The sequence below is a fragment of the Ambystoma mexicanum genome, unplaced genomic scaffold (genome assembly GCF_040938575.1).
Source record: "Ambystoma mexicanum isolate Mex_15411 unplaced genomic scaffold, UKY_AmexF1_1 Mex_scaf20, whole genome shotgun sequence".
Lineage (NCBI taxonomy): Eukaryota > Metazoa > Chordata > Amphibia > Caudata > Ambystomatidae > Ambystoma > Ambystoma mexicanum.
Genome location: NW_027182434.1, coordinates 890669 through 904922, shown reverse-complemented (window position 1 = coordinate 904922; position 14254 = coordinate 890669). Strand labels below are relative to the sequence as shown.

At 51.6% G+C, this 14254-nt stretch overlaps 2 non-coding genes across 2 annotated transcripts; both read left to right on the top strand.

Annotated features, from left to right (window-relative positions):
• Positions 1-2527: 2527 nt before the first annotated feature.
• Positions 2528-2599, top strand: TRNAD-GUC (transfer RNA aspartic acid (anticodon GUC)). Its single transcript has one exon. It is a non-coding gene; the product is annotated as a tRNA-Asp (tRNA).
• A 4316-nt stretch (positions 2600-6915) lies between these two features.
• TRNAD-GUC (transfer RNA aspartic acid (anticodon GUC)) lies at positions 6916-6987 on the top strand. The gene has a single exon. It is a non-coding gene; the product is annotated as a tRNA-Asp (tRNA).
• The last annotated feature ends 7267 nt before the right edge of the window (positions 6988-14254 follow it).

The window sequence follows — 14254 nt, the reverse complement described above, 5'->3', positions numbered from 1 at the left end:
CTCACTCTTTCCCTGCATCTAACCCTAGCTCTAATCCCATCATTAACCTCGGTCCGGGCACACGCGTGAACCCCTACTCTCATCTCAGCCTCTCCTGGTGATACATCACACCTGGGATCGTTTGCTCCCTGTGGGCTGTGGGAAATTTGCTACCAGCACGCCCTGGAAGTGGGGCTCATTCCGCTGCAACGGGAGGTCTTCCCAGGACGCGTCACAGCTCAACGCAAGAGCTCCTGGGTTTCGAAGGCTCTTGCAGCAAGCCTTCACAAAGCAGCAGGGAGCGCCGTTCCAGATGGGAAACTTGAGACTGGATGTCCAGAAAAGCAAGACGTCAGAAGCGAAACCTTTTTCCTGCAGGGTGTGGCATACCATCCGCTTGCTCATTGCGACAGAGGTGGCACTAATGAAGGAAGAGGTCAACGTTACGTTCTTCTTTAAAATGCAAGGCCAGGAAAAGTGGCAGCGGTGGGATTTGAACCCACGCCTCCGAAGAGACTGGAGCCTTAATCCAGCGCCTTAGACCGCTCGGCCACGCTACCTCCCTGCTAGTCGCCGAAAGCGGAACTTGACCCGTTGCCCGGCCCGCTTTAGTGCTTTGCCTTTTCTCCTTGGAAAGTCTGGAGACAGGCAGTGGAAGGGCAGGCAAACTGTCAGGTGCGCAGAGGAGGGGAGACCATGAGGCAAGGTGGGAGATGGGGGCAAGAAGTGAGAAAAAAACTAATCGCAAGCTAGGGCAGGATTCGGAAAGTGAAGCCGAAAAGGGGCTTAGCATGCAGCCCAGGGGTTTCTTTGACTGTCCTAAGCCCACAGGGACTTTGCCGTCCTCAGCTCATGAGACTTGATATGGGTAGCTTGATTTGCTGAGGAAATGCGGGATGACAGATTCAACTCTGGAGTCAAACATAGCCCGGAACTATCGCCTTAAACTGAGTTTTAAGCCTGGTGCCGATAAAAAGAAAGAAATTAGCCTTAGATCGGGCAAGCCGTTTGACGGGGGAAAATGAGACCCCCCTAGACCAGCTAGGTGGTCGCTGGATGCTGTGCAGACATCAGCAGCTGTTCATTTCATGCCCTCACGTCTCCTCGTTAGTATAGTGGTCAGTATCCCGGGTTCAATTCCCCGACGGGGAGGTTAAACCTTTTCTGGATTTTTTTTAGTTCTTGACAAATATTCTTGAAGATTAGGCTGAGTCAAGTAGGGAATGGGTGCCAAGAACTGACTCTTTAAGAAAAAAGCACCGGCAACGCTAGTCATCGTACAATATTTGTGCACAATTGCTTACATTAGGCGGCCGGTCCACTTTATTGAGTCCCCCTCAGCACCATTTAGTGCTCCTGTTGTCTGCGAAGTCCAAATTGTAACCCTGAATCAGTTCCTCTTCTGACCCTTTGTATCATGTTACATGACGAGTAATGATCACCTGTTAGCTTTATCCCTAATTATAACTCTCACTCTTTCCCTGCATCTAACCCTAGCTCTAATCCCATCATTAACCTCGGTCCGGGCACACGCGTGAACCCTTACTCTCATCTCAGCCTCTCCTGGTGATACATCACACCTGGGATCGTTTGCTCCCTGTGGGCTGTGGGAAATTTGCTACCAGCACGCCCTGGAAGTGGGGCTCATTCCGCTGCAACGGGAGGTCTTCCCAGGACGCGTCACAGCTCAACGCAAGAGCTCCTGGGTTTCGAAGGCTCTTGCAGCAAGCCTTCACAAAGCAGCAGGGAGCGCCGTTCCAGATGGGAAACTTGAGACTGGATGTCCAGAAAAGCAAGACGTCAGAAGCGAAACCTTTTTCCTGCAGGGTGTGGCATACCATCCGCTTGCTCATTGCGACAGAGGTGGCACTAATGAAGGAAGAGGTCAACGTTACGTTCTTCTTTAAAATGCAAGGCCAGGAAAAGTGGCAGCGGTGGGATTTGAACCCACGCCTCCGAAGAGACTGGAGCCTTAATCCAGCGCCTTAGACCGCTCGGCCACGCTACCTCCCTGCTAGTCGCCGAAAGCGGAACTTGACCCGTTGCCCGGCCCGCTTTAGTGCTTTGCCTTTTCTCCTTGGAAAGTCTGGAGACAGGCAGTGGAAGGGCAGGCAAACTGTCAGGTGCGCAGAGGAGGGGAGACCATGAGGCAAGGTGGGAGATGGGGGCAAGAAGTGAGAAAAAAACTAATCGCAAGCTAGGGCAGGATTCGGAAAGTGAAGCCGAAAAGGGGCTTAGCATGCAGCCCAGGGGTTTCTTTGACTGTCCTAAGCCCACAGGGACTTTGCCGTCCTCAGCTCATGAGACTTGAGATGGGTAGCTTGATTTGCTGAGGAAATGCGGGATGACAGATTCAACTCTGGAGTCAAACATAGCCCGGAACTATCGCCTTAAACTGAGTTTTAAGCCTGGTGCCGATAAAAAGAAAGAAATTAGCCTTAGATCGGGCAAGCCGTTTGACGGGGGAAAATGAGACCCCCTAGGCCAGCTAGGTGGTCGCTGGATGCTGTGCAGACATCAGCAGCTGTTCATTTCATGCCCTCACGTCTCCTCGTTAGTATAGTGGTCAGTATCCCCGCCTGTCACGCGGGAGACCGGGGTTCAATTCCCCGACGGGGAGGTTAAACCTTTTCTGGATTTTTTTTAGTTCTTGACAAATATTCTTGAAGATTAGGCTGAGTCAAGTAGGGAATGGGTGCCAAGAACTGACTCTTTAAGAAAAAAGCACCGGCAACGCTAGTCATCGTACAATATTTGTGCACAATTGCTTACATTAGGCGGCCGGTCCACTTTATTGAGTCCCCCTCAGCACCATTTAGTGCTCCTGTTGTCTGCGAAGTCCAAATTGTAACCCTGAATCAGTTCCTCTTCTGACCCTTTGTATCATGTTACATGACGAGTAATGATCACCTGTTAGCTTTATCCCTAATTATAACTCTCACTCTTTCCCTGCATCTAACCCTAGCTCTAATCCCATCATTAACCTCGGTCCGGGCACACGCGTGAACCCCTACTCTCATCTCAGCCTCTCCTGGTGATACATCACACCTGGGATCGTTTGCTCCCTGTGGGCTGTGGGAAATTTGCTACCAGCACGCCCTGGAAGTGGGGCTCATTCCGCTGCAACGGGAGGTCTTCCCAGGACGCGTCACAGCTCAACGCAAGAGCTCCTGGGTTTCGAAGGGTCTTGCAGCAAGCCTTCACAAAGCAGCAGGGAGCGCCGTTCCAGATGGGAAACTTGAGACTGGATGTCCAGAAAAGCAAGACGTCAGAAGCGAAACCTTTTTCCTGCAGGGTGTGGCATACCATCCGCTTGCTCATTGCGACAGAGGTGGCACTAATGAAGGAAGAGGTCAACGTTACGTTCTTCTTTAAAATGCAAGGCCAGGAAAAGTGGCAGCGGTGGGATTTGAACCCACGCCTCCGAAGAGACTGGAGCCTTAATCCAGCGCCTTAGACCGCTCGGCCACGCTACCTCCCTGCTAGTCGCCGAAAGCGGAACTTGACCCGTTGCCCGGCCCGCTTTAGTGCTTTGCCTTTTCTCCTTGGAAAGTCTGGAGACAGGCAGTGGAAGGGCAGGCAAACTGTCAGGTGCGCAGAGGAGGGGAGACCATGAGGCAAGGTGGGAGATGGGGGCAAGAAGTGAGAAAAAAACTAATCGCAAGCTAGGGCAGGATTCGGAAAGTGAAGCCGAAAAGGGGCTTAGCATGCAGCCCAGGGGTTTCTTTGACTGTCCTAAGCCCACAGGGACTTTGCCGTCCTCAGCTCATGAGACTTGAGATGGGTAGCTTGATTTGCTGAGGAAATGCGGGATGACAGATTCAACTCTGGAGTCAAACATAGCCCGGAACTATCGCCTTAAACTGAGTTTTAAGCCTGGTGCCGATAAAAAGAAAGAAATTAGCCTTAGATCGGGCAAGCCGTTTGACGGGGGAAAATGAGACCCCCTAGGCCAGCTAGGTGGTCGCTGGATGCTGTGCAGACATCAGCAGCTGTTCATTGCATGCCCTCACGTCTCCTCGTTAGTATAGTGGTCAGTATCCCCGCCTGTCACGCGGGAGACCGGGGTCCAATTCCCCGACGGGGAGGTTAAACCTTTTCTGGATTTTTTTTAGTTCTTGACAAATATTCTTGAAGATTAGGCTGAGTCAAGTAGGGAATGGGTGCCAAGAACTGACTCTTTAAGAAAAAAGCACCGGCAACGCTAGTCATCGTACAATATTTGTGCACAATTGCTTACATTAGGCGGCCGGTCCACTTTATTGAGTCCCCCTCAGCACCATTTAGTGCTCCTGTTGTCTGCGAAGTCCAAATTGTAACCCTGAATCAGTTCCTCTTCTGACCCTTTGTATCATGTTACATGACGAGTAATGATCACCTGTTAGCTTTATCCCTAATTATAACTCTCACTCTTTCCCTGCATCTAACCCTAGCTCTAATCCCATCATTAACCTCGGTCCGGGCACACGCGTGAACCCCTACTCTCATCTCAGCCTCTCCTGGTGATACATCACACCTGGGATCGTTTGCTCCCTGTGGGCTGTGGGAAATTTGCTACCAGCACGCCCTGGAAGTGGGGCTCATTCCGCTGCAACGGGAGGTCTTCCCAGGACGCGTCACAGCTCAACGCAAGAGCTCCTGGGTTTCGAAGGCTCTTGCAGCAAGCCTTCACAAAGCAGCAGGGAGCGCCGTTCCAGATGGGAAACTTGAGACTGGATGTCCAGAAAAGCAAGACGTCAGAAGCGAAACCTTTTTCCTGCAGGGTGTGGCATACCATCCGCTTGCTCATTGCGACAGAGGTGGCACTAATGAAGGAAGAGGTCAACGTTACGTTCTTCTTTAAAATGCAAGGCCAGGAAAAGTGGCAGCGGTGGGATTTGAACCCACGCCTCCGAAGAGACTGGAGCCTTAATCCAGCGCCTTAGACCGCTCGGCCACGCTACCTCCCTGCTAGTCGCCGAAAGCGGAACTTGACCCGTTGCCCGGCCCGCTTTAGTGCTTTGCCTTTTCTCCTTGGAAAGTCTGGAGACAGGCAGTGGAAGGGCAGGCAAACTGTCAGGTGCGCAGAGGAGGGGAGACCATGAGGCAAGGTGGGAGATGGGGGCAAGAAGTGAGAAAAAAACTAATCGCAAGCTAGGGCAGGATTCGGAAAGTGAAGCCGAAAAGGGGCTTAGCATGCAGCCCAGGGGTTTCTTTGACTGTCCTAAGCCCACAGGGACTTTGCCGTCCTCAGCTCATGAGACTTGATATGGGTAGCTTGATTTGCTGAGGAAATGCGGGATGACAGATTCAACTCTGGAGTCAAACATAGCCCGGAACTATCGCCTTAAACTGAGTTTTAAGCCTGGTGCCGATAAAAAGAAAGAAATTAGCCTTAGATCGGGCAAGCCGTTTGACGGGGGAAAATGAGACCCCCTAGGCCAGCTAGGTGGTCGCTGGATGCTGTGCAGACATCAGCAGCTGTTCATTTCATGCCCTCACGTCTCCTCGTTAGTATAATGGTCAGTATCCCCGCCTGTCACGCGGGAGACCGGGGGGAGGTTAAACCTTTTCTGGATTTTTTTTAGTTCTTGACAAATATTCTTGAAGATTAGGCTGAGTCAAGTAGGGAATGGGTGCCAAGAACTGACTCTTTAAGAAAAAAGCACCGGCAACGCTAGTCATCGTACAATATTTGTGCACAATTGCTTACATTAGGCGGCCGGTCCACTTTATTGAGTCCCCCTCAGCACCATTTAGTGCTCCTGTTGTCTGCGAAGTCCAAATTGTAACCCTGAATCAGTTCCTCTTCTGACCCTTTGTATCATGTTACATGACGAGTAATGATCACCTGTTAGCTTTATCCCTAATTATAACTCTCACTCTTTCCCTGCATCTAACCCTAGCTCTAATCCCATCATTAACCTCGGTCCGGGCACACGCGTGAACCCCTACTCTCATCTCAGCCTCTCCTGGTGATACATCACACCTGGGATCGTTTGCTCCCTGTGGGCTGTGGGAAATTTGCTACCAGCACGCCCTGGAAGTGGGGCTCATTCCGCTGCAACGGGAGGTCTTCCCAGGACGCGTCACAGCTCAACGCAAGAGCTCCTGGGTTTCGAAGGGTCTTGCAGCAAGCCTTCACAAAGCAGCAGGGAGCGCCGTTCCAGATGGGAAACTTGAGACTGGATGTCCAGAAAAGCAAGACGTCAGAAGCGAAACCTTTTTCCTGCAGGGTGTGGCATACCATCCGCTTGCTCATTGCGACAGAGGTGGCACTAATGAAGGAAGAGGTCAACGTTACGTTCTTCTTTAAAATGCAAGGCCAGGAAAAGTGGCAGCGGTGGGATTTGAACCCACGCCTCCGAAGAGACTGGAGCCTTAATCCAGCGCCTTAGACCGCTCGGCCACGCTACCTCCCTGCTAGTCGCCGAAAGCGGAACTTGACCCGTTGCCCGGCCCGCTTTAGTGCTTTGCCTTTTCTCCTTGGAAAGTCTGGAGACAGGCAGTGGAAGGGCAGGCAAACTGTCAGGTGCGCAGAGGAGGGGAGACCATGAGGCAAGGTGGGAGATGGGGGCAAGAAGTGAGAAAAAAACTAATCGCAAGCTAGGGCAGGATTCGGAAAGTGAAGCCGAAAAGGGGCTTAGCATGCAGCCCAGGGGTTTCTTTGACTGTCCTAAGCCCACAGGGACTTTGCCGTCCTCAGCTCATGAGACTTGAGATGGGTAGCTTGATTTGCTGAGGAAATGCGGGATGACAGATTCAACTCTGGAGTCAAACATAGCCCGGAACTATCGCCTTAAACTGAGTTTTAAGCCTGGTGCCGATAAAAAGAAAGAAATTAGCCTTAGATCGGGCAAGCCGTTTGACGGGGGAAAATGAGACCCCCTAGGCCAGCTAGGTGGTCGCTGGATGCTGTGCAGACATCAGCAGCTGTTCATTTCATGCCCTCACGTCTCCTCGTTAGTATAGTGGTCAGTATCCCCGCCTGTCACGCGGGAGACCGGGGTTCAATTCCCCGACGGGGAGGTTAAACCTTTTCTGGATTTTTTTTAGTTCTTGACAAATATTCTTGAAGATTAGGCTGAGTCAAGTAGGGAATGGGTGCCAAGAACTGACTCTTTAAGAAAAAAGCACCGGCAACGCTAGTCATCGTACAATATTTGTGCACAATTGCTTACATTAGGCGGCCGGTCCACTTTATTGAGTCCCCCTCAGCACCATTTAGTGCTCCTGTTGTCTGCGAAGTCCAAATTGTAACCCTGAATCAGTTCCTCTTCTGACCCTTTGTATCATGTTACATGACGAGTAATGATCACCTGTTAGCTTTATCCCTAATTATAACTCTCACTCTTTCCCTGCATCTAACCCTAGCTCTAATCCCATCATTAACCTCGGTCCGGGCACACGCGTGAACCCCTACTCTCATCTCAGCCTCTCCTGGTGATACATCACACCTGGGATCGTTTGCTCCCTGTGGGCTGTGGGAAATTTGCTACCAGCACGCCCTGGAAGTGGGGCTCATTCCGCTGCAACGGGAGGTCTTCCCAGGACGCGTCACAGCTCAACGCAAGAGCTCCTGGGTTTCGAAGGGTCTTGCAGCAAGCCTTCACAAAGCAGCAGGGAGCGCCGTTCCAGATGGGAAACTTGAGACTGGATGTCCAGAAAAGCAAGACGTCAGAAGCGAAACCTTTTTCCTGCAGGGTGTGGCATACCATCCGCTTGCTCATTGCGACAGAGGTGGCACTAATGAAGGAAGAGGTCAACGTTACGTTCTTCTTTAAAATGCAAGGCCAGGAAAAGTGGCAGCGGTGGGATTTGAACCCACGCCTCCGAAGAGACTGGAGCCTTAATCCAGCGCCTTAGACCGCTCGGCCACGCTACCTCCCTGCTAGTCGCCGAAAGCGGAACTTGACCCGTTGCCCGGCCCGCTTTAGTGCTTTGCCTTTTCTCCTTGGAAAGTCTGGAGACAGGCAGTGGAAGGGCAGGCAAACTGTCAGGTGCGCAGAGGAGGGGAGACCATGAGGCAAGGTGGGAGATGGGGGCAAGAAGTGAGAAAAAAACTAATCGCAAGCTAGGGCAGGATTCGGAAAGTGAAGCCGAAAAGGGGCTTAGCATGCAGCCCAGGGGTTTCTTTGACTGTCCTAAGCCCACAGGGACTTTGCCGTCCTCAGCTCATGAGACTTGAGATGGGTAGCTTGATTTGCTGAGGAAATGCGGGATGACAGATTCAACTCTGGAGTCAAACATAGCCCGGAACTATCGCCTTAAACTGAGTTTTAAGCCTGGTGCCGATAAAAAGAAAGAAATTAGCCTTAGATCGGGCAAGCCGTTTGACGGGGGAAAATGAGACCCCCTAGGCCAGCTAGGTGGTCGCTGGATGCTGTGCAGACATCAGCAGCTGTTCATTTCATGCCCTCACGTCTCCTCGTTAGTATAATGGTCAGTATCCCCGGGGTTCAATTCCCCGACGGGGAGGTTAAACCTTTTCTGGATTTTTTTTAGTTCTTGACAAATATTCTTGAAGATTAGGCTGAGTCAAGTAGGGAATGGGTGCCAAGAACTGACTCTTTAAGAAAAAAGCACCGGCAACGCTAGTCATCGTACAATATTTGTGCACAATTGCTTACATTAGGCGGCCGGTCCACTTTATTGAGTCCCCCTCAGCACCATTTAGTGCTCCTGTTGTCTGCGAAGTCCAAATTGTAACCCTGAATCAGTTCCTCTTCTGACCCTTTGTATCATGTTACATGACGAGTAATGATCACCTGTTAGCTTTATCCCTAATTATAACTCTCACTCTTTCCCTGCATCTAACCCTAGCTCTAATCCCATCATTAACCTCGGTCCGGGCACACGCGTGAACCCCTACTCTCATCTCAGCCTCTCCTGGTGATACATCACACCTGGGATCGTTTGCTCCCTGTGGGCTGTGGGAAATTTGCTACCAGCACGCCCTGGAAGTGGGGCTCATTCCGCTGCAACGGGAGGTCTTCCCAGGACGCGTCACAGCTCAACGCAAGAGCTCCTGGGTTTCGAAGGCTCTTGCAGCAAGACTTCACAAAGCAGCAGGGAGCGCCGTTCCAGATGGGAAACTTGAGACTGGATGTCCAGAAAAGCAAGACGTCAGAAGCGAAACCTTTTTCCTGCAGGGTGTGGCATACCATCCGCTTGCTCATTGCGACAGAGGTGGCACTAATGAAGGAAGAGGTCAACGTTACGTTCTTCTTTAAAATGCAAGGCCAGGAAAAGTGGCAGCGGTGGGATTTGAACCCACGCCTCCGAAGAGACTGGAGCCTTAATCCAGCGCCTTAGACCGCTCGGCCACGCTACCTCCCTGCTAGTCGCCGAAAGCGGAACTTGACCCGTTGCCCGGCCCGCTTTAGTGCTTTGCCTTTTCTCCTTGGAAAGTCTGGAGACAGGCAGTGGAAGGGCAGGCAAACTGTCAGGTGCGCAGAGGAGGGGAGACCATGAGGCAAGGTGGGAGATGGGGGCAAGAAGTGAGAAAAAAACTAATCGCAAGCTAGGGCAGGATTCGGAAAGTGAAGCCGAAAAGGGGCTTAGCATGCAGCCCAGGGGTTTCTTTGACTGTCCTAAGCCCACAGGGACTTTGCCGTCCTCAGCTCATGAGACTTGAGATGGGTAGCTTGATTTGCTGAGGAAATGCGGGATGACAGATTCAACTCTGGAGTCAAACATAGCCCGGAACTATCGCCTTAAACTGAGTTTTAAGCCTGGTGCCGATAAAAAGAAAGAAATTAGCCTTAGATCGGGCAAGCCGTTTGACGGGGAAAATGAGACCCCCCTAGGCCAGCTAGGTGGTCGCTGGATGCTGTGCAGACATCAGCAGCTGTTCATTTCATGCCCTCACGTCTCCTCGTTAGTATAGTGGTCAGTATCCCCGCCTGTCACGCGGGAGACGGGGGTTCAATTCCCGACGGGGAGGTTAAACCTTTTCTGGATTTTTTTTAGTTCTTGACAAATATTCTTGAAGATTAGGCTGAGTCAAGTAGGGAATGGGTGCCAAGAACTGACTCTTTAAGAAAAAAGCACCGGCAACGCTAGTCATCGTACAATATTTGTGCACAATTGCTTACATTAGGCGGCCGGTCCACTTTATTGAGTCCCCCTCAGCACCATTTAGTGCTCCTGTTGTCTGCGAAGTCCAAATTGTAACCCTGAATCAGTTCCTCTTCTGACCCTTTGTATCATGTTACATGACGAGTAATGATCACCTGTTAGCTTTATCCCTAATTATAACTCTCACTCTTTCCCTGCATCTAACCCTAGCTCTAATCCCATCATTAACCTCGGTCCGGGCACACGCGTGAACCCCTACTCTCATCTCAGCCTCTCCTGGTGATACATCACACCTGGGATCGTTTGCTCCCTGTGGGCTGTGGGAAATTTGCTACCAGCACGCCCTGGAAGTGGGGCTCATTCCGCTGCAACGGGAGGTCTTCCCAGGACGCGTCACAGCTCAACGCAAGAGCTCCTGGGTTTCGAAGGGTCTTGCAGCAAGCCTTCACAAAGCAGCAGGGAGCGCCGTTCCAGATGGGAAACTTGAGACTGGATGTCCAGAAAAGCAAGACGTCAGAAGCGAAACCTTTTTCCTGCAGGGTGTGGCATACCATCCGCTTGCTCATTGCGACAGAGGTGGCACTAATGAAGGAAGAGGTCAACGTTACGTTCTTCTTTAAAATGCAAGGCCAGGAAAAGTGGCAGCGGTGGGATTTGAACCCACGCCTCCGAAGAGACTGGAGCCTTAATCCAGCGCCTTAGACCGCTCGGCCACGCTACCTCCCTGCTAGTCGCCGAAAGCGGAACTTGACCCGTTGCCCGGCCCGCTTCAGTGGAAGGGCAGGCAAACTGTCAGGTGCGCAGAGGAGGGGAGACCATGAGGCAAGGTGGGAGATGGGGGCAAGAAGTGAGAAAAAAACTAATCGCAAGCTAGGGCAGGATTCGGAAAGTGAAGCCGAAAAGGGGCTTAGCATGCAGCCCAGGGGTTTCTTTGACTGTCCTAAGCCCACAGGGACTTTGCCGTCCTCAGCTCATGAGACTTGAGATGGGTAGCTTGATTTGCTGAGGAAATGCGGGATGACAGATTCAACTCTGGAGTCAAACATAGCCCGGAACTATCGCCTTAAACTGAGTTTTAAGCCTGGTGCCGATAAAAAGAAAGAAATTAGCCTTAGATCGGGCAAGCCGTTTGACGGGGGAAAATGAGACCCCCTAGGCCATCTAGGTGGTCGCTGGATGCTGTGCAGACATCAGCAGCTGTTCATTTCATGCCCTCACGTCTCCTCGTTAGTATAGTGGTCAGTATCCCCGCCTGTCACGCGGGAGACCGGGGGGAGGTTAAACCTTTTCTGGATTTTTTTTAGTTCTTGACAAATATTCTTGAAGATTAGGCTGAGTCAAGTAGGGAATGGGTGCCAAGAACTGACTCTTTAAGAAAAAAGCACCGGCAACGCTAGTCATCGTACAATATTTGTGCACAATTGCTTACATTAGGCGGCCGGTCCACTTTATTGAGTCCCCCTCAGCACCATTTAGTGCTCCTGTTGTCTGCGAAGTCCAAATTGTAACCCTGAATCAGTTCCTCTTCTGACCCTTTGTATCATGTTACATGACGAGTAATGATCACCTGTTAGCTTTATCCCTAATTATAACTCTCACTCTTTCCCTGCATCTAACCCTAGCTCTAATCCCATCATTAACCTCGGTCCGGCAACACGCGTGAACCCCTACTCTCATCTCAGCCTCTCCTGGTGATACATCACACCTGGGATCGTTTGCTCCCTGTGGGCTGTGGGAAATTTGCTACCAGCACGCCCTGGAAGTGGGGCTCATTCCGCTGCAACGGGAGGTCTTCCCAGGACGCGTCACAGCTCAACGCAAGAGCTCCTGGGTTTCGAAGGCTCTTGCAGCAAGCCTTCACAAAGCAGCAGGGAGCGCCGTTCCAGATGGGAAACTTGAGACTGGATGTCCAGAAAAGCAAGACGTCAGAAGCGAAACCTTTTTCCTGCAGGGTGTGGCATACCATCCGCTTGCTCATTGCGACAGAGGTGGCACTAATGAAGGAAGAGGTCAACGTTACGTTCTTCTTTAAAATGCAAGGCCAGGAAAAGTGGCAGCGGTGGGATTTGAACCCACGCCTCCGAAGAGACTGGAGCCTTAATCCAGCGCCTTAGACCGCTCGGCCACGCTACCTCCCTGCTAGTCGCCGAAAGCGGAACTTGACCCGTTGCCCGGCCCGCTTTAGTGCTTTGCCTTTTCTCCTTGGAAAGTCTGGAGACAGGCAGTGGAAGGGCAGGCAAACTGTCAGGTGCGCAGAGGAGGGGAGACCATGAGGCAAGGTGGGAGATGGGGGCAAGAAGTGAGAAAAAAACTAATCGCAAGCTAGGGCAGGATTCGGAAAGTGAAGCCGAAAAGGGGCTTAGCATGCAGCCCAGGGGTTTCTTTGACTGTCCTAAGCCCACAGGGACTTTGCCGTCCTCAGCTCATGAGACTTGAGATGGGTAGCTTGATTTGCTGAGGAAATGCGGGATGACAGATTCAACTCTGGAGTCAAACATAGCCCGGAACTATCGCCTTAAACTGAGTTTTAAGCCTGGTGCCGATAAAAAGAAAGAAATTAGCCTTAGATCGGGCAAGCCGTTTGACGGGGGAAAATGAGACCCCCTAGGCCAGCTAGGTGGTCGCTGGATGCTGTGCAGACATCAGCAGCTGTTCATTTCATGCCCTCACGTCTCCTCGTTAGTATAGTGGTCAGTATCCCCGCCTGTCACGCGGGAGACCGGGGCTCAATTCCCCGACGGGGAGGTTAAACCTTTTCTGGATTTTTTTTAGTTCTTGACAAATATTCTTGAAGATTAGGCTGAGTCAAGTAGGGAATGGGTGCCAAGAACTGACTCTTTAAGAAAAAAGCACCGGCAACGCTAGTCATCGTACAATATTTGTGCACAATTGCTTACATTAGGCGGCCGGTCCACTTTATTGAGTCCCCCTCAGCACCATTTAGTGCTCCTGTTGTCTGCGAAGTCCAAATTGTAACCCTGAATCAGTTCCTCTTCTGACCCTTTGTATCATGTTACATGACGAGTAATGATCACCTGTTAGCTTTATCCCTAATTATAACTCTCACTCTTTCCCTGCATCTAACCCTAGCTCTAATCCCATCATTAACCTCGGTCCGGGCACACGCGTGAACCCCTACTCTCATCTCAGCCTCTCCTGGTGATACATCACACCTGGGATCGTTTGCTCCCTGTGGGCTGTGGGAAATTTGCTACCAGCACGCCCTGGAAGTGGGGCTCATTCCGCTGCAACGGGAGGTCTTCCCAGGACGCGTCACAGCTCAACGCAAGAGCTCCTGGGTTTCGAAGGCTCTTGCAGCAAGCCTTCACAAAGCAGCAGGGAGCGCCGTTCCAGATGGGAAACTTGAGACTGGATGTCCAGAAAAGCAAGACGTCAGAAGCGAAACCTTTTTCCTGCAGGGTGTGGCATACCATCCGCTTGCTCATTGCGACAGAGGTGGCACTAATGAAGGAAGAGGTCAACGTTACGTTCTTCTTTAAAATGCAAGGCCAGGAAAAGTGGCAGCGGTGGGATTTGAACCCACGCCTCCGAAGAGACTGGAGCCTTAATCCAGCGCCTTAGACCGCTCGGCCACGCTACCTCCCTGCTAGTCGCCGAAAGCGGAACTTGACCCGTTGCCCGGCCCGCTTTAGTGCTTTGCCTTTTCTCCTTGGAAAGTCTGGAGACAGGCAGTGGAAGGGCAGGCAAACTGTCAGGTGCGCAGAGGAGGGGAGACCATGAGGCAAGGTGGGAGATGGGGGCAAGAAGTGAGAAAAAAACTAATCGCAAGCTAGGGCAGGATTCGGAAAGTGAAGCCGAAAAGGGGCTTAGCATGCAGCCCAGGGGTTTCTTTGACTGTCCTAAGCCCACAGGGACTTTGCCGTCCTCAGCTCATGAGACTTGATATGGGTAGCTTGATTTGCTGAGGAAATGCGGGATGACAGATTCAACTCTGGAGTCAAACATAGCCCGGAACTATCGCCTTAAACTGAGTTTTAAGCCTGGTGCCGATAAAAAGAAAGAAATTAGCCTTAGATCGGGCAAGCCGTTTGACGGGGGAAAATGAGACCCCCCTAGGCCAGCTAGGTGGTCGCTGGATGCTGTGCAGACATCAGCAGCTGTTCATTTCATGCCCTCACGTCTCCTCGTTAGTATAGTGGTCAGTATCCCCGCCTGTCACGCGGGAGACCGGGGTCCAATTCCCCGACGGGGAGGT